Below are 26,583 nucleotides of genomic sequence, written 5' to 3' on the forward strand. Positions count from 1 at the left end.
ATGACATCGAGGGGGAAAAAAAAGCAATAAAGAAAATGAGAACCAAGCAGGATACGACTTGTAGGGAAAAATTCCCGGTTTATAGGGAATCCCCGACTTTGTTCCAAGTTTTTTTTTAGAAGTTTTCTGATTAGGAAGCTTTATATAAAGTTTCAAAAAATTGCCCCTTAATGGATGTATTTTTAGATGATTTATAAATTTGGAAATGTATTTCACAATAGAATTGATATTTTTATATATAAAACGGAACAAATTTTTGCTTCCTTTCATCAATACGCGTCTTCTCCATAAAGGAAGACGAAGAGCAAGATTAAAAGTGGGAAAAGGATGCTACTTTTTAAAAATTTATTAAATAAATAATGTCTACTAATTAATTCATCTGAATGCATCACTCAAAACAAAAACTTTACATATAATTTTTAGAACCGGATTTATAACAAAATACTCCGGAAAACAAGTTCTAAAACTTTCGACGATTGGAAGAATAATAAGTAAATTAATTAATTGTCACGAATTGAAAAGCAATTAAAGTAGAAAATTGCATTTAGAATAAAGAGAAAAGATGTGTATCAAGAGCTGTTAATCGGGATTAGAGGAGGCTGGAGACGAGAGAAGTCGAAGAGGAGGAGGAGGAGGAGGAGGAAGAGGAAAGTTTTTGTTTAGCCAAACGAAATAAAGCACGCTTGTCAAACTAATACTGGAAGTGAGATTTGACTGTCAAGACTCTTGATATGATATGTTTTGCGAGATGGACAACGCTAGTCCCTCATCCTCTCGCGTGATATCATCTTGCAAGGAGAATGCTCATTGCTTCTATAGCCTCTGACAGAGGGATCGGGTGTAATAGGGAGAAAGATATAAGGTTTGTCATAGTGATGCTCACACTCGCCCTTCCAATTATACATTTCCTCTCACACCCAAACCAGAAGTGGGACAAGTATGCCAGCTTTTATTTTGATGATTAATTTTTGATGTGGATAGATATTAATTGGTTTGTACGTCGATGGGGTGTCTTTTGAGTCGACGTGAAGAACTAGAGTCGAGCGCGGGGGGAAGGAAAGGCGTACACGTGTAATTACTTTGACATCCGCATCAATATTTGATGGCAACTGTCGTGAGTCGTGGTATTGTCACCCGCTTCCTCGTCCAATCGCATACGTTCTTACACAATATAAATCACGACCGTCGGACATTATGGGAAATTACGTGAGTTCCCATGGCGACCGTCATGTTTTTTTAATCAGTTCTTTGCATCGACCTTATCCAATCGCAAAGAAATTTGATTATTTGCATTATTTTCGGCCCAATGATAAGATCTCTTTTTTATGATTATACAAAATCTGATTGATTGTCTTTCTACGACCAGACTTTAAACTATGTTTGTTAAGGATTCGATTTAATTAGTGTGTTTTCTGGTATTAAATCCTCCTCTGGAAACTAAGGAATTACAGCAATTATTCAAATGGAATCTGAGTGAGGTTCCGTGATTGGTCGATTTAAAACTTGACGTAACTAATTAGTAAAATTGTAGTTTAAAGTGATTCTCCTATTGGTCGATTTTAAATCTGACGTAACCAATCAATTTGCCAATTAATAACAACCGCTTTGGAAATTTGAAAGTAATTTTGTAATTGCTCGATTTAAAATTTGGTGTAACCAATTAGCAGAGTAGAAATGTGAACTGGTTCTATGATTAGTCGATTTAAAATTTCGTCACGAAATTATCGGTTTTCTTATCACCAATCAAATCCAATTTTAGATTTAGTCTATTTTTAAAATAAAATCAAATTTTATTATTTTATTAAAGTATGAAAAAAATAAAATCGATCTATTTTTAATAATTTGAATTAATTTCTGTCAATTATCCTCTGAATTTTTCTATAATTATCTTGAGTTTCTACTTACCAATTTATAGAAATGCTATAATCGATAAAGGAGACCAATTAAATCCAAGAGATTGCGATATAAAAGAAGATTAAAGAATAAAAATTTAATAAACTTATTTAAATCTTCTTCACTTGTTAATTATTGCGATAATCTGTTGAAAAATCTATATTAAAATAAACATAAATAAGAAATTCTTGCTGAAGAACCAGGATATTTAGATCCTTTTTTAAGAGGAAGAGATTTAATTATAGATGTTAACGTTTATATAATTTCCTAAGAGAGAGAAGAAGAATGAGAAAAATATTAAGCAATTGTTGGCAAAAGAATTATTAATATGTGGAGACAAGCATCCTTTGTAAGAGAGAAAGCGCATTTTGTGATTGAGCAAGAAGATGCTGTCGGAGCAATGAATGAGAACTGCTCCTTTGGGATGTGGACGACTATCTTTAAGCCTTTATCAATCAAGTTGGTGTCAGTGTTTATTGTCAATGCACCTGTCACGTTGTCCTATGGATAAACCAATGTCTTCCAATGTTATGATCTATTGACGATTCCTCCGCATCCTCTTCTAATTAATAAACTTTAAAAACAAAAAACTCCTCATTCTCCTCCCTTTCCAGATGTAAATATTTATTTCTTTTATTATCTTATGATTCGGAATTTTATTAAAATATCAAATTTATTCAGAAAAATTACATTTTTTTTAATAAAAATAACACGAAATTTTGAACTGGGGTGATGTTTTCCGGTATACAAATTGGCAGTTATGACAGATGACCTCCTTTTTTTATTTTTACAAACGAAAATTTCTTGAATAAATTTAAAGATTTGAATAAAATTCGGAAGAATATGAATATTATATAATATATTCTTGCCTTTTAGCACTTGAATCGTCTTTTGTTTCTTCGTATGTCTGTCCGAAACTTACAAAAATCTATTATTGACATCATCATTTTTCCGATTAATTCGCTGAATTTAAAGTTAAAATCTCGCCGGATATAATGCATTATTTACATATCTAACAGTATTTATACTGTAAAAATTTTGTATTTTCTAACAAAAAACGATTTTGTATAGTTTGATTGATAATTCGCCTATAAGAAAATAAACTGAATAGATTATAAGCAATTAAATTGGTAAAATGAAGCGGGGATGACATCAGATGTAACATCAAAGTGGTATGGCAGATTATCAATGGAAAGAAAGGGGAGAGAATCGGTCGCAGCTGGTGTCTGTCACATTCTGTAATATCGAACCAACTAAACACGTGAAAGCGGGTATATCGGTAAAATATTTATCGTGCTCTACCGATATTTCACTTCCCATCCAACCGTTCAGTAAAGGAAGATCCATACGTGTCTGTTTGCCAAACGATTGAGGCAACGTTGCACCACCTGCTATCAATGTTACGCCTGGTCCTCTTCCATTCGAGCACCTTTGCAAAATGTCGAATCAGAAGTAAAAATCTTCCAAAAATAAAAAATTGAGCAGAGTACCAAACGTGGCGAAGTTTTTATGGTATCTCCCTCCCTCCCTCTTTATTAATTTGATACCTCTGGTGTGTCGGTCACGCACCACTCATGACGTCACGGATGGGGTGCGGCGATAGATGGACCCCTGTGCTTAATAATGTATTGATAGGGGGGACGAGAAACATCTTGCTGGGTAATTACTTTGTCATCTGATGAAGATAATTCTACTCTATTAATTAGTTTGTTAAGGGCGGAAACGGATGACTGTTGATGCCCCTTTCATACAGATTTTGATCATTCTGTGACGATACAAGCTGTATAATCCGATAACGCTTTATGTTTCTTCAATTTTATGTAAAATTTTTAGGAGAAGCTCTTACTTTCCTTTAAAAAAAGAGCAAGAAAATTTATGAGGTGTTAACAAATTCTTCTAGTTTTAGCATGCACGAAACGCATTAACCAATAAAACAAAACAAAAAAGCGTATTACTTATAAAGAGAGGTATGTTAACTTTCCACATTTCAGTATTTCTATACTTTAATTATAAAATAATAGAAATTCTCCTCACAGACGACTCGTCTACGGGATTTACCCTAATGATCACCCCTGATGAAGAGGTGTTATTCTTAAGAGAAAGAAAAATAGGATTCGTAATTGGGTCTTTTATAAGATGAGGAACGAAAAGTCGATTTAAACAAAGCGAAGAGAAGAAGACCAACGTGTAACACAAGCCACTATCACCATCTTGCCGAAACTCATTATAGTCCCATCTCTAGGGAATTGGTTTAATTGTCTTGTGTTGCACGGACCCTTCTGCTTACTCACCGTCCATCCAGCTGACCTCTGTAGCTACTTTCTGCATCAGAATCAAGTTTCTTCTCTCTAAACGATGCTAAAGTTACATCTCTACTCTTACGGAATATTGAACAGTGTAAATTTTATTGGAAAGATTGGTGGTTGCACGCCGCTGCAGCTCATTAGGGAATGAATTCCCTCCCTTTTTTCTGCGTTTTAATTTACTTTGATGAGGAAAAAAAGCGCAGTATGAGTTAGAATACTACCTAATTAATGAGGATATTGATTGGTATGAGGATGTTTATTCTAGTTCTGAATATATTTATTTTTCCAGAGTCCCATTTGAATACACCCAATAATATCATACACATGGTCCAATTTAGACGATTCGAAAGGTGAATAACTGTCCTGATTAATAGAATTTAGAAATGTTTAGTGCTAATACATAAAATATAGCAGTTTTTCTCTAAGAGTCGACACAGTTTCTCCTTGTTTAACTTTACTTACTTAACCTTTAGTACATAAATTGGCACGAGAGAGTATGTGACTTATCCAAAGCGTCAGCTGTGGTCGAGTGTTTTAATACTTCTATAAATAACGGTTCGTGTTTAAAGTATTCTTGCCCCACTTGACCTTTTGTTGGAAGAGACGACGAAGAGTGACCATTACCTTGAACAGTTGTACAGTATCCACTCTTGAACTGTCCGTTGAGACCGTCTCGTGCCAGCTGTTGCTATCCAAGCTGCAATAAATCTGATGCTACAGCTTATCTTCTCATCAAGTTTCTGACACAAGAGCCACTCTCTTATTTACTGAAAGTAATGTAGAAAATTGAAGAAAAATGCCAAGAGAATCCAATCATCGACGAGAAACACAGCTTCGAATCTTTGTTGTTTTTAACAAAATACCGACTACTTTACCTCTAATTACTTATAACACTAATTTTCAGGTATTTTATTTATCAAACTAACCGCAAAATATAGAAAATATATTAAAAATTACACAAATATTTTCGATTTTTATCCTTCGCTACTCTATCTAATTGAATTTTTATTTTTTTCTCCCCTCCTTATTCCCAAATTTTTTTATTTAATTTTACTCTAAATTTGATAATATATAAAAACCACTTTAATGTATCAAATAACTTGATATACAAAGAATAAAAATATAATAAAAAAAAGATTTTTCTTCTTGTAATCTTGTAATTATTCTTATTGAATTCCATTTGTTTAGAATGTTATATTTTGTTTTATTTCCCTCAAAAAAAAAATCCTTTTTTTTTCTTCTGTTTACTCTCGATCAATAAGTGATTTGGAAAGTTTTGTCAAACAGCTTCCCTCTGATAAAGAATATTTGATAAATACATTTATCTTGATCACATTGTGATAAAAACAAAGTTTACAATCTCGTAAGAAAAGAAGAAGAATCGATATAAGCCTATGGACGTTTGAAAATAAAATTTAATCTCATTGAAAATCAAACAAAACAAAAGATTTTTAAAATAAATTTTACATATTTCTTCCCCCTTTAAATATAGAAGACGACAGAGCAATTCTCTCTCTCTCTCTCTCCGCGAGTACTCATGTAATATATATAGATAATTATTTTCTATATTTATATATATAATTATCTCCATCTCTCTAAGGTAAAATCTCTCTCTTCTCTTCAGATAAGATTCACTTTTCTAGGGAGAGAGTTATTTCAAAGAGAGCAGCAAGAGCAACATGTTAAATTCTTGACAGGAAGAAAATAGTTTCTTATTTTTTTAAATTATGTTTTTAGAATATATATATATATTTTTTTTTTACTAAGTTGCTCTATTCATAAGTTTAAAAGATGTAGAAGAATAAGGAATAAGTTTTTCTCTTTTCCTGGAAGAACATAAATGTGACAGAAAGTTATAAATTTACATAACGTTCCCCCAAAGCTCCCAGACAGTTTATAGCGAAAACGTTTGTAGTTCTTACTGCTTCAATAATAAAATCGAGAAAATGGTTGTTTAGAATGTCTGATGGTTTCTATCTTTTAACTATGCACACGATGTAGGATCCTGTTTGGGCGTAAAATTTCATAAACATAAGGGAAAAAGTTTCCTCTACTATGGTGAGGAGAATGCATTCCAACGAGTGGAGAAGAATAGATCGGTGAAAGCTTATAACGAATTGAGTTAGAATAAAATATCTTTCTTGCAGATAGCAGTTTTAAGCAGCATTACTCCGTCTGCATTTCTTTTTATGACTAGCAAACATGCGGAGGAGCCATTGGAGTGAGGGGGTATCTCGAGTCGAGAATGTTAATTCCATTCGTTGTCGAGGGATAGACAATGAGCAAGGACTTTAATATCAAGAAGCAAATCAATGTAGTGAATGACCCCGGGCTCTTTCTCCAAATATGAGCGAGGCATAACCATACATCAGGCAGATGCTAATTTTTTCCCCCAAGAGAATAGAAATATCTAGAGATGCTGCAGAGCAGCAGCGGCGGCAGCAGCAGCAGCAGCATCATCATTCGACTCACCATGAATAATGGCAAAAATTCAAACTTATAAATTAAACAAAGTAGGAAGAAAGGAACCATGCGAAAAATTAACCAAAAAATAAATTTTCCCGTAGAATAAAAGAAACGTAATTAAAGAATTGTATTATATATACACTTCTTCTTATCATCCCTCTTCTCGCCAATGGTTAATAAAACGAGTCGAATGCAATTGTAGTAGAGACGGTGTCGACCAATAATACAATCACTCGACAGAAAGGCATCTCTAGATAGACAATTAAATAACTGTACTTTCTTGTTCTCCAAGCCTTGCGTCTTTTTGTAGTCGAGTAAAATTTAATTTAGAAGATAAACGACTGAGTTTTGCTATTCTCTTGTGCATCGAACTGATGCATTTACAAATAGGACGGACGCTTGTTGTCACCCAGGAGATTGGATAATGTCTACGAGGACATAGAACGACTCTAAACTTACCATTACTCCACTGAATACAGCCATTAAAACGGAACAAAAGAGGCATACTTTCTTCTTGTCACCTCGAGTGAATGTGCCACCGACGTCGTTGATAGCTCGCATCGTGTAAAAATTCTCGACAAACTTAATGTTCAACGAATGAACGGTAAACTTTTAAGATTTCCCCTTTTTTCTAAAAAAAAACTTTAATGTTTTACGCACCTCTTCGTCATATTATGCAAACTTTTCGCCAAGTTGTTTTTAAAATATATGGCTAGCTATAAAGACTCTCCGAAGATGCTGATTGATGTAATTGTTTAAGCTGCAGAATCTTCTCTCCTTCCTTCCTCCTCCTCCTCCTTCTCCTTCCTCCTCTTCTTCTTCTTCCATGAAAATAACTTGTGACAAAATAAACTGCTGAGTTTAATTGCTTAAAGATAAATTCGGAATGAATAAAAATGAGACGATTTTAATTAAAAGAAAGAATGCTGATTTCAATTAAAACCGAATTCTGATCTATAGTATATGAACGAAATTCGAAAAAAATAGCTAATTTCCCACCAAAATCGTAAATTTTTAGTTATAATAAAGAATAATAATGATATATTTTATATAAATTTATACAAAAATCTACTCCTTTGTCAATGGAACAGCAAGATTGAAGAACGTCTTATAACCCTTTTTTTAACAGGAAGAGGAAGAAATCCTTCTAATTTTTGTCTAAAACGTTGCTATTTTAACTTTGATCTATAATTAAAAATAATTTATAACTTAAAGAAAGTTATATTATGAAAAGAAAGCGACCTTATAACCCATTGTCTCTATATAAAGAGAGGTGGGAAGAAGGCCATCACGGATCTATTCTGTTAAATTTCTAGCATATTTGATGTAAAAAGTTAACATTATTTCTTGTAAAACGGTGTATTTTGTTTACTTTTTTATAATTAAAACTAAGTTATAACGGAAAGAAAGTTATATATATAAAGTAGAATGTGATAGAGAGTAAGCTTATAATCCATCGTCTGTATATAAGGAGAGGTGGGAAGAAGAGCAGCATCATAGATTTATGTTGCTAATAAAAGAGCTTTGTGTATACGTTCAGAAACAAAATCAGGTTAGCGTTCATACTAAACAAGGTAGTCTTTCCATCATAAATATTCATAGAATGTGGACACGGTTACCGTCGGCTCAATTCCATACATCAAAAATTGGCTAATGTGTTTCATCTGCTAGTTCAACAATAAATCTTGACTATTGTTAGACGAAGCATAGTTCCCCGTAGAGAAGGGGAGATGCGGAATTGCGCGTTCTGGGTCAAGTCCTCTAGCTCTATTATCTTTCCTACTCTCTCTCCTCTTCTCGTTCCTTTCTTTATTATCCTGGTTCCTGCAGCAAGATAAGCCACTCAATAAATATGGAGGTAGTGCTTGGATGTAAATAACGATGGCAACCCCTGATTAGACTATGGAATAATGATTTAAGAGAGTTTCTGACGCTGATATCGATTCCATCTTTAGCATTTAATCCACTTTCTACGCATTTTTAAGGTTATAAACTCCTGTAATTCTATCTAAAATTAGAATAGAATCCGTTTCGGAACCGTTATCTTTGCCAATTGATTTTGTTCTATTTTAAGAAATTACAAAAGAACTAATTCATCTTGTGCAACGATCGTCCACTTTAAAAGATCAATTTTTAAAATTTGGATGATGAAAGTTGATGCTTTATCCATTTTTCCTTAATTAAAATAGCTGACATTAAGTGAATATTTACTAGGAAGATGGATAGAAAATGATGGAAGTCTGATGCGGATGAGGAAGATGAAATTGGATGCAGAGAGATTACTATTTTAATCTATGGACGTCAAATAAAGAGGGAACGTTACTTATATAGCATTCTAATTAATGTCTTATAAAAATTTCGCCAATTTTTTTCTATAAATTCTGATAAACGACCTTCTAAATATTCAGAATATGACAATAATTCATCCGAATGTGAGGTATGACTTAACGTCCCACTTCACTCTACGCTTCTTAAAGTTGGAAAAGTCTTTCTTTTTTTTTTTTAAATTGATTTTTATTGTAATTTGTTGTAAATTTTGGAGAGTTTTTATCGCTTAAAATTATTTATATTTCTGTAAAAATTTCCTGATTTTAAATTACGAATATTTGATTAAATTACGAATATATATTTATACGCAGATGTTAGTCTCTCTCCACTCATAAAATACGATTGTTTCGTGTAAGTTTATGCGTTTTCTAACGTTTAAATTATATTTATTCGTCCCAAATTTAAAACGAAATCATTCTACAAGCTTTAAATACAAATAAATTATCTTAAATCGTCAAAAAAAAGTGAAGAAAATAGCCATTTTTTATAGGAATTCCCTCGAGAAAAATACAAAGAAAAAGTTTTTGAAAACTTAGAAGAAAATATTCAAAAATGTAATTCGTATACTAAGAGATAAACGGAGAAATATCGAGCTCAATATGCAAAAATTTCAATATTATCATCGTGAGAAACGTAGGAGTGGTGAAATATTTAAAAAACAAAACAAAAAAAATCCTCTAGAGTCGAAGGTTTTCCTACTAACAAAATCTCTCATTTTAACCCCCTTCTTTTGATAAAAGATTGAAAAGTTCGAATGCGGATAAATTCTTTAAACTTTGTTTAGGTAATTTTGAATATTTGTAAGGGTAATACGGGAAAAAATAGGAAAGATTTTTAGCGTAGAATCTTCTAAGTCCAGATTAGTAATATAACTGAAGTAACCATCTGCGTCCATGTAACTTATAGATCAATATTATGATATTTATAGCTAACTCTATTCACTTTCTTCACTCTTAACTGGAGTAGATGACCTTAATTTTTATCTTAAAAATTTTAAAAGTCATTTATTTTCTTTCTCTCGGCTTTCTCTATAAATATTTGATGTCCTATTATAAACGCTGCCATCGTTCCGTGACGTATTGTTCCTTTCGGTTCTGCGATCACGTGACGTGTGCTCTATTTCCCCCCAAATTTACATGCGAAACGAGTAGACCAGAAGTTAGAGAAACGCGGCGAAAAGTAAGAGAAAAGATATAAAAATAAAAATTTCTTAACAATTTATTCTAGAAACGCACCAGTCAACGAGTGAGAAGTGAAAGAGGGAGATGCTCTTTTTGTGTCTCTCCATCCACCCGGGGATACAATATCTTTGTCCAATTACCCGTCATACACCTGGCGCCTAATCACGTGACCCATCTATTGTGTTCTTTTCCTATTCGTATTGTGTATGTAGCGTCACTGTTACCATAGCGACCAAATTGGTGAATTGTCGACTTCGTGACTACTTTTGGTCGAAGTGTATATGTGTGTGTGTGTGTGTGTGTGTGTGTGTGTGTGTGTGTCACACGATCCGATCTAGTTAGATAATTAAAGAACAGTTCCAATAAAAGTTACTTTTATATAAAAATTCCTCTTATGTCCCTTTCTCCGATTGGTCGAAGACGTCACACGTCACCCTGAAGCAGTCCCCCCTTCTGTTTGCCTTTACTTTTCTCAATTAAATAATAGTTCGGGAGTTAATTTAGATTTTTAAGATTAATTTCTCTCATATTTTTTTGCAATTTTTTTAAAGAATTTCTCTCGTCTTTCTTCTTCTCTAATGTAGAAAACTTCAAACTGTACACATCTAATAGACTGCATCCGACACTCTCTTCTCTTTTGTCTAAACTTACGCCACATTAACTGCCCGACCTTAATTTATTTTTAGGAAAACTTGATTAATACTAAATGGATATACTTCGCCAATCCTAATTAAACTTACAAAATAAATTTTCCGAGCGATATAAACTCTAAAACTCCTTTTATAATATCATTTAAACGCCATTTTTTAAATCTTCCCTTTTTAACAGAGAAAAAGAAGCTATCCGGCGTATATAACAGTTAATTTTGAGTAAATCGAATGTAAACGCGTGTAAAATTTATTTTATAAACTTAAATTCTTGTTAAAACTTTCTTAAGAGGAGCCAAAATGCCAAATAACGCGAGAAAATTAAAGTTTGTCTAACATTCACTTATAGAGCTTACACCCCGAACCACCCATAAACGGAATGTAATATCCGATGATTAATCGTGTTATAAATGACGAAGGAGGTAGAAAATCGGATAATTAAACGCGATTAATCAGATAAAAAATAAAGAAATTATCCGGTAAACAACAATTTAGAACAGTGGGTTTGAGTATTTAGCAAGCAAACCCCCCGCAAACTAATTTAGTAAGTTTCAGCATTTAGTTCAAGCTACGACTCTCTCTCCATTAATACAACACTATAAATAGACAATAGACACACCCAACTCACTTTTTCACCCACCCTATCGACGCGTGGCTGATCGCAAAGTATCGATCTAGCTAATGTTGGGTGGTATTCAGCCCTTCGTTTTGCTACCTCCAAAAAAAAAAAGGGCAGAGACAGGAGGGAGAGAATGAGAAAATAAAAAAAAATTATCCTCTTACATAAGCTTAAATGTACTATTAATTTGGTAGACTAATCCGGTTTTCATTTTCTAAAATTAATTTATCTCGGGATCAATATGTATATATATAAATGTAACGTGAAGTCGGCCATATTGACCTTTTTTCGATAATTCTCTTTACGTCTACCTTGAAATTTTTATATATATTAATTTATTCATTTTCGATCGGTTTCATTTTCCTAAAATAATTTTTGTTTCGTGTTTTAAGAATAAGAAATGCAACATTTTTTTTTCTTTTTTTCCCCCCTGTTTTTATTTGTGTTCGTTCTCTTATTTCGCCCCCTTTTTTCCCATCCTTTATTTATTTTTTCGCGTATTTGCATTTTCTCATTTGTTTAATTCCGTTTTATTTTGTATAAATCAAGGGTTTTTATGGTAGAAATATTTATTTTCTCTGTATAATTAAAGCTACATACTAATTGATTGATGTTTAGTCCATAACTTAGCCCAAGTTTGGTCCATTTAGCATAATTGATGAAGTTAACTTTTTCTTTTTTTTTAGAAAATTAAAGAAGTATTTTTTTTTAATTTATTAATTATATTTATGTAGATTATTTACTATTATTTATTCAAAAAAGTAAAAGTTTTAGAGTGAATTGGAGAGGAGAGAAGAGAGAAAGAGAGGAAAGAAAGAACAGTCTGCAGCATCCTTCGGTCCTCATCACCAAGAAAAGTGAAGAAGAATCTTGTCGAGAGGATGACAAAAATCCTTTTTAACGTTCACAGGTGTTTTTTTGTAGAATCGAATAAACGAAAAGAGTTTTACAACTGTCTGACAGAGAAACACAATTAGAGGGAGCGTCGTGGCCACTTTAACCCCGGGCTAGGTAGAAGCGTGTTTGCTGACCGCCCTCCGCAGCCGCAGAGTGCAAATAGTCTGGTCTCGGAGGCCCCCTACCCCCTAAAGTGACAAGGCCTAATCTCCAACTCAGAAATTAGATTGTTGTTGCCCGAGGCTCCGCAGAGACACTAGAGCAGAAACCTTTGCAACCATCAGGTTCAATCACATTCATGACTCTTGTTGTGGACAAAAGGAATTCCCTTGACTAATTAGCACACCATAGATATGACTTCACCTGCTTAGTCTTGAAGGGGTTAAGAGAAACATCACGTCTAGAAGACAACAATTAGATATACTTTGAGACAATTGCATTGCTTAACTAAATGGACAACTTCGTATTGGCACAAACAGCTTGATCGTGGATTTTCTCCTCGTCTCGTGAGCAAAAATACACTCTTCTACCGTATCCTAATCCAATTATAGCTATAATAACTTAAATTTTTACGTCTTAAACTCGAGTTACGTTACTTTTTCCACTATCTTTTATATAAAAAAGTCGATCGAAATGTCGACTTTTTCCAATCAATTGATAAAAAGAGAACGTTCGCATCTTTCAAATCACGGTATCTACAAGTTATTTATCTTCCTTTCCATCCATTTCTTATAAGATTTGCTGGATCATTTTCAGATCAGACAAACCTCTAAGTTAAATACACCTTTGGTAAGATTACTAACCCGCCCGATGCGATTTATAAACTATAAATTTCCTTGTCAGACATCTCTTTAGTTTGTTCGGAAAATGTTCTTTTCCCTCTTTTTTTACTTCCAAACAAATTAAAAATATGATGTTTATATCTGAAAAATAATTCTATATACATGCTTTTTAATAATTATGAGATAATTAATATAAAATAGGGGTAAATGAATGTTTAAAATGCTTGGAAATTAGGAAAATTGTGTGTGTTACTCCTTTGAAAATGGAGATTCGGCTTGTTTCTCCGTTAAAACGTACGGATTTGGAAAGCATTACTCCTTTAGAAAATAAAGTTTAGCTAAGCACTAGTCTCTCAAACATGGGGGCATTATCTAAGCGTTATACTCTTGGATAATTGGGCGTTTTCTAAGCGTTACGCTTTTAAATAATGGCGCATTCTTGGCCAAGCATAACGCACTTGAAAATGGAGCATTATCTAAGTGTTACAATCGTTGAAAGTGGGACTTTATCTAAGCGTCACATTGCTAGAAATGGGATATTAATTAAGAATTTATACTCTTGTAAAATAAGCACTCCCAAAATATTATTTCTTTGAACATCAAAGCGTTCTGAAGCGTCACTCCCTTGTAAATCAAAGTGTTATTCTCTAGAAAACAAGGCATTGTCATGGCATCATCTCTTGGAAACTCTGCGTTATCTAAGCATTATTCCTTTGAAAGTTTAAAGTATTACTCTTTTTATTTTTCCGACGGAGTTAAAGTTTGTTGAATAAACAAATTTAGTTTAAGATTTTGTCACATTGTGTAAAGTTGTAAGAGTAAATTTGTTGACATACTGCGCGATCGTCCTTCCGATATTATAAAATATAGATGGAGTCAGTAACGAGACAGGATAAACATCGAAAGATCGTATATAAATCTATGTTTACTGTAATAAATCTTAAACTAATTTATATCAGTTTCAATTTTATATTTATTCCGTTATAAAATAAATAAATAAATAAATGTGCAATGCAACTTTCTATAAAGAAATATCTTTATACAAAGTTGCATTTCGTGTCAATTAAATTTCAAATATTTTATTAGAATTGAGACTAAATTTTTCTCGTGAAAAATGCAATTTTTTGCATAATTTTGGCCTTTAATCGTAGTCATAGCCTATACAAAAAAAATGAAATTTTAAGCTATAGAACGAGGGTGATGATATGGGAGAACTCCTTCACAAAACCAAATTGACTCAATGCTTTTAGTTTTTTTAGAAAATTTGTGACTAGACAAACGAACATACGAATATATGAAGATGGAAAATATACATGAAAACATTAAATTTTTAACCATTAAAACGAAAGAGATGACACGTACTCGCTTAATCACTAACAAAAAAACATTGATAAAGTCGTTCCTTACATTAAAATAAGCTTTGAAATGGTAAATTCTTCTATTTTTAAGACAAATAATTAATAATTCTACTAATATACAAACTCTAGAATGTATTTTAATATGATAATTAATATATGTGATCATAAATTTGTAGCTATAGTACGAGGATAATGATGTGGGAGAACTCCCACTCACTATACTAATTCAATACTTTTAATTTCCTAGAAAATTTTCGGGTAGACAACGAACAGACGAATTACACGAAGAAGGTGCAGGAACAAAAACTGTACTTTTATCCATTAAAAAATGTGAAAATAACAGCGTAATCGCTTCATTATCTCCATCGAACGTTGATAAAGTCGCTCCCTATATAAAAATGTGCTTTAAAATGGTAAATTTTTCTATTTTTTAAGGCAGATAATTAATAATTCTAGTAATATGCAAACATCCGAATGTATTTTTAATGCGATAATTAATAGTTTTGATCATTTTTAAACGAAGCGAATTAAGATCATTTCAAAAACACGCGAAGAAATAAGAAAAAACTAGAACAACTTTAATGATTAAATCGGATATTATTTTAATTATTAAATATATTTCTCCGAAACAAAACAGTTTAATTTCATGGCGAACATAATCTTTTATTCTGTACGAAACGATTTAATAATTTATTTTACTCTCTCTCTCTCTCTTAATTTAATTTAATGATTTGTTATATTCATTCGTTTCCTAGCGATTAGTTTCCTCTTAATTACATAACCGATTCGATGATTATTCTTAATAAGTTTCCACCAATATCTCTATCAATTTGTGGCCCGAAAATTGCTAGGAGTCGACTAGTTTAAAGGATACAAAACGAAGCTCGTTCTGTAAGTAGGACAGATCAAAAGAAGGAAAAGAAAAGGGAAGAAGGAGAGCAAAGAAAAAGAAAGAAGTTGTCAGACGGCATCTTTGCCCGAGAGAAGAGAGAATTCTCTATTCTCTACCTTCTCAATTCTTATTCTTTTGGTGCTAGAGTCCCCAAGGGCCACTAAAGTCGGAGTCAGAAAGTGTCAAGTTGCAACGGTGCTCACTTCCTGATCGTAGCTCGTTTTTCAGATAGGTGATCCACCCTAATTTAAACCTGGTGTTGTCCATTTAGTTGGACGATTTTTAACTCGGAAAAAGTTATGTGGCAAACTTTATATATATGTCTCTTGCGAAAACAAAGTTTTTCTCTATTATTTAAAAAAAACAAAGAAAAAGAAATATAGAAAGAGAAATTTTTAGATCGAAGAGGAAGATGGAATTACTTTGGACAGAAATCGTCCAGGGAATAGAAGATACCGTTTTGTATATGGGAAAAAAAAGATGAGGGAGAAGAAGAGGAGGAGGAGGAGGAGGAGGAGGTAAATTAGAAACGCTAACCGATTCGATTTTATATATTTAAAAAAAAGAAAAATAGAGTCACAAGGAAAGGAAATGTTTATAAAAGTGGAGATTATATAATTTAGATAGAAGCTCGGGTTCTTACACGTTTATAAATAGGCCGTAAACGAAGTAAACGTGAGAAAAGCTCATCGTAATCACTGCAAGCTTCACACTTTCCCCCCACCCACTTCGTGTCATTGGCAAAGGAGCTTCCAAGTCTAATCTGTCGTTTGCATGACTTCTTTCCCAACGCCCATTCGGATATCAAGCCAGCTGCTATGTCAATGACCAAGGATAAGTTTCGAAAGTACTCCACCCAAATTTGCTCTCTGCTCTATGCATAATCGAGCCCCGTGTTATATGCGGCATTCTGCCTATTTTAATGCCAGTATATTCGATAATTATATATATTTTTATGGGTTTTGTAGGGTTGTAAGAGGTAGAGAATCCAGTGTAGTTAGAGGAATTAGTTGCCTTCTTCCTCCCCTTTCGAGTATGCTCACCGCATTCTCTTCTCCGAGCTATTCGTAGTCAGACTCGATATTATAGCTTTTCTGTATTATTGGCTTTTCTCACACTTTGCTACAATAGCATTTCCGAGCTTGGAATACCAAGAAGAGCGAGAAAACGTTTGCCATCCCATTCAAATGAATCACTACTAAACACCCGCTAAAACTCTTTATACCTTGTTAATTAACTACCTTTTATACCTAATTTAATGGCCAAAATCATTATAAATTTATTATGAAAAGTTTAATAAAGTTATCTTCGAGTTAATCCACTTAAAATTACTTTTTATTCCCCCACCCTTTTTTTAAATGGTGAGAACCATCGACATCTTTGGCTCACGTGACGTCATGAATCACGCCGGACGATGAAACGTGCTGACCTCTGGTGACAAGAAAGTGAAATATTGATAAGCCGACAATAGAATGCAAAGCGAAGATTTCACAATGGTAGAGGGATGATGATGTGGCCATATTGCTAAAGGGCACGCTTGTCAGAAAAAGAAATATATATATATATATATATATTGGGTGCCTTTTTACAGAAAACTTATGGTAACTCTACTAGAATTTTGACTTAGAAATATTGCAGTTTCCATTTTTAGGCGTGTTACGTTACTCTTCTTTGGTTACTTTCTCTTGTGATAACGCATCGACACTGGTTATATTTTTATTTATTTATTTGTTTATTTATCTGTCTTGTAACTTACATTTTTATGTGTCCCATTTGATGAAGTGACGTTGCAGCGTAAAAAATCGTTATTAATTCGATACAAGATAGAAATAGAATGCAATTTTTCTATATTTATAATGTGTTTTTTTTAGGATGCTTTCGCTTGCAAAGGGTGCAACTTTGAGGCGTGGTTAGCAAATTTCTGCTTGTAAATTAATAAATTTCGATTATAAAGTTGCGCATCAAACGTGTGGAGATGTAAATTTTAAGTGTTTTTAGAGAATTCCTTCTCTATAAAAGTGCAAACTGCAAATTTGAAGTGCAAATTTAAAAGTGTAGGGGTGCAACCTTGAAGTATTTTCAGCTAAAAGTGCAATTTTAAAGCTATGAAAGGTGCAGCTTTCAAGTTCTTTTATCAATATTTTTCTTTATAAATGCATAAATTACTTTAAAAAGGAGAAGTTTTAGATCATAAGATAAAGGAAATTATGGATATTTTCAATCAGAGATGAAGAAAATAGAATTTTTGTTTTTTAATTCTTTATCCTTCAGCAGCTCGTATCTCTCTTTCTCTTTCTCTCTCTCTTCTAGTTCTTTACATCTAAGAAAAGCTATAATTATCTTCTACCGAAGAGGACCTCGTGCCACTTAGGTCATTAATTTCCTAGACGAGATAACCTCGATTTTTCTACTTTTTCCACTAACAGAAGGTCGCCATATTGTTTACGATGTGGAAAGATCAAAGAGAAGACATAAATTAATCGCTTAGTTTAATATAAATCGACTACAGGATGGTTCTGAAGAAAATTTTAAAGGGTTTCAAAGAAAATTAAGTGAGAGAAACCGAGCGGTGACACGCCTTTTCGTAACGGTAAGCGAAACAAAATGAAATGCGCTGCTTCAATATTTACTCGTAACCTAGACAGGGAGGTGCTTTACTTACCTTAATGAAGCGGCTCGATGACGTCGTGTTCGACGTCGTCGACGTCGCCGGGGTCACGTGACGCGGCCCGAAAGAACGGAAATGATTTTTGTCAACCCCTCTAGTGGTCGACTTCTGACTCACTGTAATAGTTAGTGGTAAAAGTGTTTGACGAACAAACAAGACTGACACGTTCTCCACTTTCTACCTGTCATTATCTTCCGATGAAAGATATATAAAGATCAGAACATTTCTTTTCGTTCCGTACCCCTTTGTAAATATCTTTTCCTCCTCTAGCTCATATTAAACACGATTTAGTCAATTATAGAACGATTTTTAAACTAAAAATATACGTCATTTCCGTTCGAGAAAACTACTTTTATCCTTCTTATCCTTTTACTCGTCTCTTAGAATCCTCTTTACGTTTCTTTAAACTATAATTTGATATAATTCTCTAACTCATTGCTTTAATTTTTTAACGTAATAATCGCGAAAAAATTATAAAAATAATCATTTGAATATTATAAAATTAATTAAAAACGTCAAGAAGTCTCCGTTTATATTAGATTTTAACGCATTTCTTCAAGCTTATAACTAAAAATAGCGTGAATTTTTTTTATAATTTAAGCAAAAATACTTATCGATTTTAAAGATAATAAATGAATGTAAGTTATAAATAATAAAACTACACAATGTTTTATCAGTAAAAATAAATATAAATTTTTTTTTATTGATGTAAATATATTTATCTTTCAAGTAAACGTCACCGTAGAGGGATATTTTACCTTTCAAACAATAGTCGAGAACCATAAATGCTCCTATTATGGATTTTTAAAAGGGAACTTAGTTGTTGTGACAGTTTTCGAGGTTTCAATTGGTTTATCTTTAAGCGAATGTGTAGGATAAATTATTATAGTGAGGCAGTTTAACACAATAGGTAAACATTTTAAACTTTGGAAAAGGAATTCAACAGACTCCATTTAATTAACAGACACCTTTAGTCACCTGGGATCCACTTAAGCATCACGATCCTACTTAATATTTCACGTCCATTCGTAAGAAAATTTCTGGTATTAAATATTTCAGTCGAATCTGATGGATTCTACGCCTCGGGGAGTTGGAACGAAGCACCAGGGTAAACAGCTCGTCATTCACCTGACAGAAAGAAGCAGCTTGGAATAAGAAAATCAGGATTGACACAAATAATAGACAGGAAAGTGAGCTTGTGTCACCTCGTGTAAGGACAGAAGTGCTTCTAATACTAGTGAGAGGATAGTAATAAGATTTAGAAGATTGAAATAGCGCTATAAGAACAATGATCGCAGTCTGATTGTTGTGGAGTGAGCAGCGAGAGCGGAAACAAAACAAATTCCAAGAGCTACCCCCCAGTCTAACCACGTGTTTGACTAAAGATTAATAAGTGGAGATATTTTATCGATTTTTCTTAATTCTCGACAAGAAAATTGCTATTTAAAGATAGAATAAACGAGCTTATATACGTATAGCGTGAAGTAAATCTCGAGTCAATCTTTGACTGGTGACGGTAACGTCAATGTCCACGTGGAGATGCCGTTACAGAGGTCATTATAGCGCATCATTAGAGGTAGAACCCTGAGTCATTCCGTCTTGCTAATCCTATTGTCCGTACGGCTAATCCTATTCCTTACCGCACATCCACTATTTGTTTGGTGCAATCTAATTAAAAAGGAACCGGCCATTAAGCAGGGCGCAACGACAGGAGAGTCGTCTTCGCCCTTCCTGACACGTCCCGGGGTGTCCAAACCACCTTCAGTCGTCTTGCCGGATATTACAACCACCTTATGACGTGATGGGGCTAACTGAGGGATCTTTATTGGGTCATTTCGCCGTCCGTAATGTTCCAACCTTCTACCATTACTTTTCTCCATGACATTTTTGTAATTGGACTTATTTATTTGCCATCCCCTTCACTCTACTCCTCCTATATATATATATCATTCATCCCTCTATAAATTGAGCAGTTTGCAGGTTACTAAAATGTTTTTCACTGTTTTGATGGAGGATATCGAATTACCACACGTAACTGTTTTAGATGCCTTTATCAAACTTACAGATGTTCATTAAAATTTCCAGGGAATCACAACCTCTGTAATCAACTAGAAGGGGTGATCAGTCGATGGGAGAGGAAATGAGAAGTGTGTAGCCTCGGGAGAAGTTTAATTCAAAGATGGCTACCTCTCTCTCCCTCTCTCATTGATCGAGACGAAAGAACCGAGCTTAGCAAACTCACTTTTCGAAAAATTTGCACCGTAAACCATAATTTATGATGCACATCCCTTTGTTTATATTATCCAGACTTCAGTTACGAGTAGAGGGGTGTGAGATACGCGCGCGAGAACGTATTATTTGAAAGTCATCCCACCATGTTAAGTGAATGTAACAAACTTTTTATTTATATTAAGAAGAAGAAAACTTGGTTTAGAATTGTGGCAAGCTCTTACACAAATGAAGATTATCTAAAGGAGAAGAAGAAGAAGAGAGAAGCGTGCAACTTAAATAGAGTGAATAAATTTTTATCTTGTCTACAAGTCAAAGAAGAAATATTAGAAAAATATTTTCCTCTTTCTCTTCTTTTTTCCCCTTCTTAAATAAAGAAAAAATCGTTCAAGATGATGGATAAATGATCAGATTTTGAAAGCAAATGGGACGGAAATATGCATTTTTACATCCTCGGGAATTATAAAAATAACAGAAAAAATAACAAAAATACCCCAAAAAGAAGAGGATAGAATAAAAAAAGGAATTTCTGCCATTGATTTTTAAATTGCAATTTTATGTATCATTTTACTTATATATATATAGTTTCTACGACTCCCTTCTTTGATTGAAAACAAAGCAGCCTAAGGCTATAATATAATATCCTATATAATATAAGAAATGTTTGTTTCATCCCTCCTAAAAGATTAAGATTTTTAAACTTTCACTTTAATAATATTTAAAAATTGGAGAAAACTTTTTCTCTATTTCTTTTCTCAATGTTTAAAAATGTACAGTACAGTACACTTCCTTTTTCCATGTTAAAATTTATTTAAAAAAAATGAATTTTTGTATCTTTAAAATAAATTTTATATCGTTAAAATGATTGATTACCCATCTCTTCACTCTGTATTATCTATGATAAATACGTCAATATAGAATAGAATAAATCGATGCCTATATTTTATATTGTTAAAAAACTTGAAATAATTAATAATTTCGTGTTTATAATATGTAAAATTCGATCGTTTATATTGTTTTTTAATTAATTATAAAGGTTTTTTTAAGTTAATTTGGTTAGCTCTTTCTATAATCGTGCGCTGTTAGTTGTTATAGTAAATATTAGTTTTTTGTAAGTTTTCATTTTAGTTTAATAGATTTTTAAACTTTCACTTTAATAATAAACTTCTTTAGTTTAATAGAATTCTTCCTCCTTCCCTTTTTCAAGCTTACTCGAGATTGTAGATACAGTTTAAAAGTGAATTTGTGCATGGGTTATGCTAAAATTTGGTTAGTTTTGAGTGTAAAATTCTTATTTGAGTCGAAAATACTACTTTAAAACAGCTAAATTTTTAGTTACAAAGCTCTAATACGTTTAGTTAAGATGATGAAGGGTTAAGTGTTGGTTTTAACTGTATTAATTCTTCATCATCATAAAGGAACACTAAGATTATTATATTTTTATCATTATAAGAGTAATCCTCATCACCATCACTAAAGGAAGATCATCTTATAAGAAGATCCCGCTTTATTATAAATATAAGAAGATCTTTTATTATCAAAATTAAAAGAACACAAAGGATAACTCTTATAGTCATATCACTATAAGAATATAATAGACATTCTTAGCATTTGTTTAATTATAACGATGAGAGATTAAGTGCTATAAACACTATTTATCCGTTATCAGGATAACTAAACGATGCTATTATTCCTTTACAATTAACAAATCAACTATTTAAAAGATTATCTTTAATCCAATTTAAAATATAGAATTCTTCTAACGATAAGAATATAATAATTATCCTCGGCTACTCAACTATAATGATGATGAAGTAAATTAGTTACAGCGAAGTAGAGTTATAACAATGAATAGTTAAGAGTAACATAATGATGAATGGCTAATGATAACACTAAATTATAAAGTATTTAATTCTTTTTCAAAGCGAATTTTTCCTCTTAATTTCTTAAATTTGAAACGAGATAATTAAAACATCAACCACCCCTTTTTTACTGCTATCGATCGCTGTAGGAAAAGAAAGGGCGAATTAGGAACATAAAGAAGTTAGGACCCCCACTGACGATATTATACTATAGTTTTCTCCATTTCTTTCTACTACTTTACATACAATAAAGTTGTAATTTGATTTTGCCACCCTATACGTGGAACATTGCCATCGTTGGGTGATAAATGAGCCTTGAAATCGTTGTCCGAAAATTGCTTCCTTTTCGCTTCCTTCATTGTCACAAACCGCCCTTCCAAACCTTCTTATCATTGAAAATAGACTTCCATCGTTCATATTGATGTCCTTCTATTGTGGGCCGCTCTGATTGGAATGTTGGACTGCGAATTCATATTGATCCGCTTCTGGGACTGTTGAAATATTTCCAACTGAAAATAAACTGTATACATCGCATATCTCTCTCTCTCTCTCTCTCTCTCTCTCTCTCCTTTGGAATTTATGAACTTATGGACGTGTGTATGCGTGTGCTACGAGGATGTAACGAATATCCATTCTCATCCTACATTAATTCGACTCGAACAGATCAGAATGATAACTTTTAGAATGTAAATTGATCGATTTAGCTTTTCAATATCCTTTTTTTTTTTAATTCTTAGAAACATCTGTATTATATTTTCCTCCCTATTTTGTGTCTTCGTCTCTACATCTTCCGGATATCTCTCGTTCGGATTTAATTCCTTTATATTCTACTTTAATTAAGTTCGACTCTGTTTTATTTTTTACATCAAATCATTTACATGTTTTTGTGACCCAGACTTAACTTTATTTATAACTAATTTAATCGTATTAGTAGTTGCTATTTAACTCTTAATTACAAGTTTATTTACCTTTTCCAATTGCTAAACGCTTCTTTAATCGATTAACTTGTGGAAAAAAGTGTTTTTCTTACGTTAAAAAAAAGGAGAAAGGTACACGAAACTATATTGAATTCACTTGGAAAGCTTGTAGAAGGCACGAGTAGTTTTTCTCAAACGGGGATCTAACAGAACGACTTTCAGAAAACTCATACTTTAGTCACGTAAGCGTTGAATGGACACAGGATGACGAAAAGCTGATTGCGAGCAACTTTCCATTTAATTAAACCGGGTCCACCCAGCCAACAGATTTCTCACAAGGGAACATCGACTGGACCTAGGAATTAATGAGGCTCAAACAACGACAAATTCCATGGTGACTGTTACGGTCTATCGAACAGGGTCGTTTCTTAAGGAAGTGAAAGCGTAACAGTCAAATATTTTCGCTCACAATCCCAATACCGTTAAAGGAAAAACCTCTATTCTTCCTGGTAGCATCTTTTCGAAATTTCTCTTCCTATATATATATATATTTTTTTCTTAACCTTTATTCCTTTCCTAGATGTTAAATGAATGAGAACGACTAGTGTTTACCAGCATACTAATGGTCCATTTAGAGTGACTGCTGTCTCCTGTTCTGCATTGCATGGTGCAGAGTTTAAATGAGTTGAGCACAAGTCAGAGCGTGTCAGGATGCTATCCCATTTAATTAAGTTTGCCGTTTTCTTCTTTCAAAAAGAGACTTCGTTGAAAATAAGACGAATCTTTTCTGCTGTCTCCCTCTTATCAACGACATTAACGGTATTTTTTTTTCCTGCTTCTTCTTTTCTCCTTCCTTCCTTCCCTCTCCCTCTCTCTTTCTCTCTCCAAACGTTAAAGGAAAGTCGTTTCTTATATTATCGTAAAATTTAAAAGTTGTTCAGATCATTTTTATGTATATAAAATCAAACAATGTTTGAAAATGATGTCGAATGGACTGAAGTAGGCAGAAAATTGTAAAATTATCGATTTTTCTATGTACAAAAAATATCGAACGGAAAATAAAACTGTGTCAATCGTTTCTCTGTTTGTATAAGAATCTATTGACGTGGTAAGAAACGTATTCATGCAGAGAATTACTCATTGAATTAAGATAAATCTGTGGGATAGCGTGAGAAAGTCAGCATTGAAAGGAGAATGATTAGTATGAAAGAACTTTTACTTCGTGATATAAATTTAAATAAATAATTATTTTAAATCATAAAATTCAATTTAAAATAATCGATTTTAAAATCGAAAGCGAAGATCTCCATCATCATCCCTCAATTTTAAACATAATTTCAAGCTAGAGAAACTTGCGAGTGGATTTTTATGCGCTAGAAGCTTACACTCCAATGCATCTTTAAATAATCAAATAATTATCGAGGATATATTTACTTATGGAGAGACAAAAAAGATGTCCCTTTCCTTCTCCTAAATCTATTAAAAGTAAATTTAAGAGTGGTCGGACGGTCCACACTCGGCTCGACCAACTTCACTGAAGCGATAACTTAATAATTTGAAGTGGGGATATTTTCCCCTCACCTTAACTATATGCAAAACACCAGCAGAGTAATAAAATACCTTTATTAGCATCCAAGTAATCCCAGAGAGGTTGATAGTTGGGTCGGCTATTAAAGCTGTCTGCACACAACACAGACAACGGAATGTCGTTGTATTACACGACCCATTTAGTTTCGTTTTAAATGTTGCAATTAGCGAAAGATTTCATTTTATCCAACAAGTAAATTGCTGTTAGAATTTTTGTCTAAATTAACTAGAATGTGCAGTCGAAAGTGTTAGAGGTTATAACGTTCGCTACTGATTCTTAACTCTGTGACTGCCATTGATGACGAGGTATGTGTCATTGTTTCCACTACAAGGAACTCTTTCCGACATGTAAGCCCTTAGACTAATATTGCTAACACTCAACAGTATAACAATAACCCGGACTTGATATTAGCACTCGGTCCAATGAGGTGCTGCACTGATGTGTTACTTAATGTGGATAATATCATATAATGGTGCTTTTGGAATTTGTGGTGATTCGTTTGTTGTTGAAGTGCTTTTCAACCTAACACCAAATGTTATCTTTCGTAAATGTCGACACTCAAAATAACCCACTTGCTAATGGTATATTTGGATTTCGATCATTTGTTATCACAATGGAGAAGATTGCCATCGTTTCCAACGTTTGAAGGTCTGTTTATATCTTCCGATTCTTTCAGTTTTTATGACTTAATGAATAGGAAAATTATCTTTTTATATAGATTCTGTTACGTTAATTTCTCTAGTTTTTTGGTTTTTTCTAAATTAAGCAATTCTTTAATTCTATTTTTAAAAATTCCTACTCTGTAAAATAGAATAAATTGTGCAACTTTTAAAGAGTTTTAACGCGAAATAAGTCTATTTTAGTCGCGTTTATTTATAAAATTAAACAGTATTGAGCCAAATAAAATGTTTTTCCTTGCTTAATAACGCTTAAGAAATGCAAATATTCTAACAAACGAACAATTAAAAGCAATAATAAAACAAACAAAAGATCTACTTTAAATCAATAACTTACAAAAGAACTTTTAAAAACAATTAAAGAAATAATTTTACTTAATGAAAACCGCAAGCTTACATAGTACGATTGGTAATCATTGCTGCTACTAATTTGCCTTCAGCAAGGATTGGCGATAATTGCATTCTCTTAACTAGCAAAGACTTGTTTCAGTCGATTCAGTCTTTTCTAACAGGCCAACCGTTCTAGGACCGGAGGCAAGTATCCATTGATTCTTATTTACACCATTCTATGAACAATGACAACAATCACACCCATCTACGCCAGTATTCTGTCGTTATGTCATCTGGTTCTATATAAGTACTCCATACGACAAAACCATCTGCACTCCGTCCTTCACTACCAGAATAACTTTACACCATCGACTCTGACTCACCGGTGAGAAAAGAAAACTTTCTTTAATTTCTATACTTTAATATATATTAGATAAAGTTCCTCTAATCATTATATAATATTGCTTGAAAAGTTCAAAAATGTATCTTAATTATACATCCGTAACAATAATCATCTTCGTCACTTTAATGGATAAAGCTACCTCTCTAGATTTAGAAATTTAATGAAAAATAATTACGAATAATTTAAATTTAGCTTGATTTCTTTATTAATAATTACAGAAAATATAAAAAAAATTAATAAAAGAGCAGGAAAATTGAATGTAGTTTCGATTGCTACTAGATTAAAGTTTATTGAGTTAGGGTTTCTCTTAGTTAAAAAGTTGCTTCAGGTATTTTTCATTTTGAATTTTAATACAAGTAAGAGAATTTAAATGGTCCTGACTTAATGTATCTCTATTAAGTACTTAAATTGAATTGAACGTTTTGGATTAATGCCAAACTACTTATTTCGAACACCTCTCGATATCAATATATTACTTCTTGTTTGAAAATTGAGACGATCAATCACGTTGGCATCCTTTTCTTGATTTATAAATAGAAA

At 32.8% G+C, this 26,583-nt stretch overlaps 1 long non-coding RNA gene across 1 annotated transcript in view; it reads right to left on the reverse strand.

Annotated features, from left to right (window-relative positions):
- The window catches only part of LOC136976559 (uncharacterized), a 49,878-nt gene extending 23,867 nt beyond the window's left edge, over positions 1 to 26,011 (reverse strand). Inside the window, exon 1 of the long non-coding RNA XR_010880945.1 lies at positions 25,708 to 26,011. This is a non-coding gene — a long non-coding RNA (uncharacterized lncRNA). The remainder of the gene's footprint in view (positions 1 to 25,707) is intronic.
- Between the last annotated feature and the right edge of the window lie 572 nt (positions 26,012 to 26,583).

This window comes from Centruroides vittatus, unplaced genomic scaffold (genome assembly GCF_030686945.1).
Source record: "Centruroides vittatus isolate TY-2023 unplaced genomic scaffold, ASM3068694v2 contig_401, whole genome shotgun sequence".
Taxonomy (NCBI): domain Eukaryota; kingdom Metazoa; phylum Arthropoda; class Arachnida; order Scorpiones; family Buthidae; genus Centruroides; species Centruroides vittatus.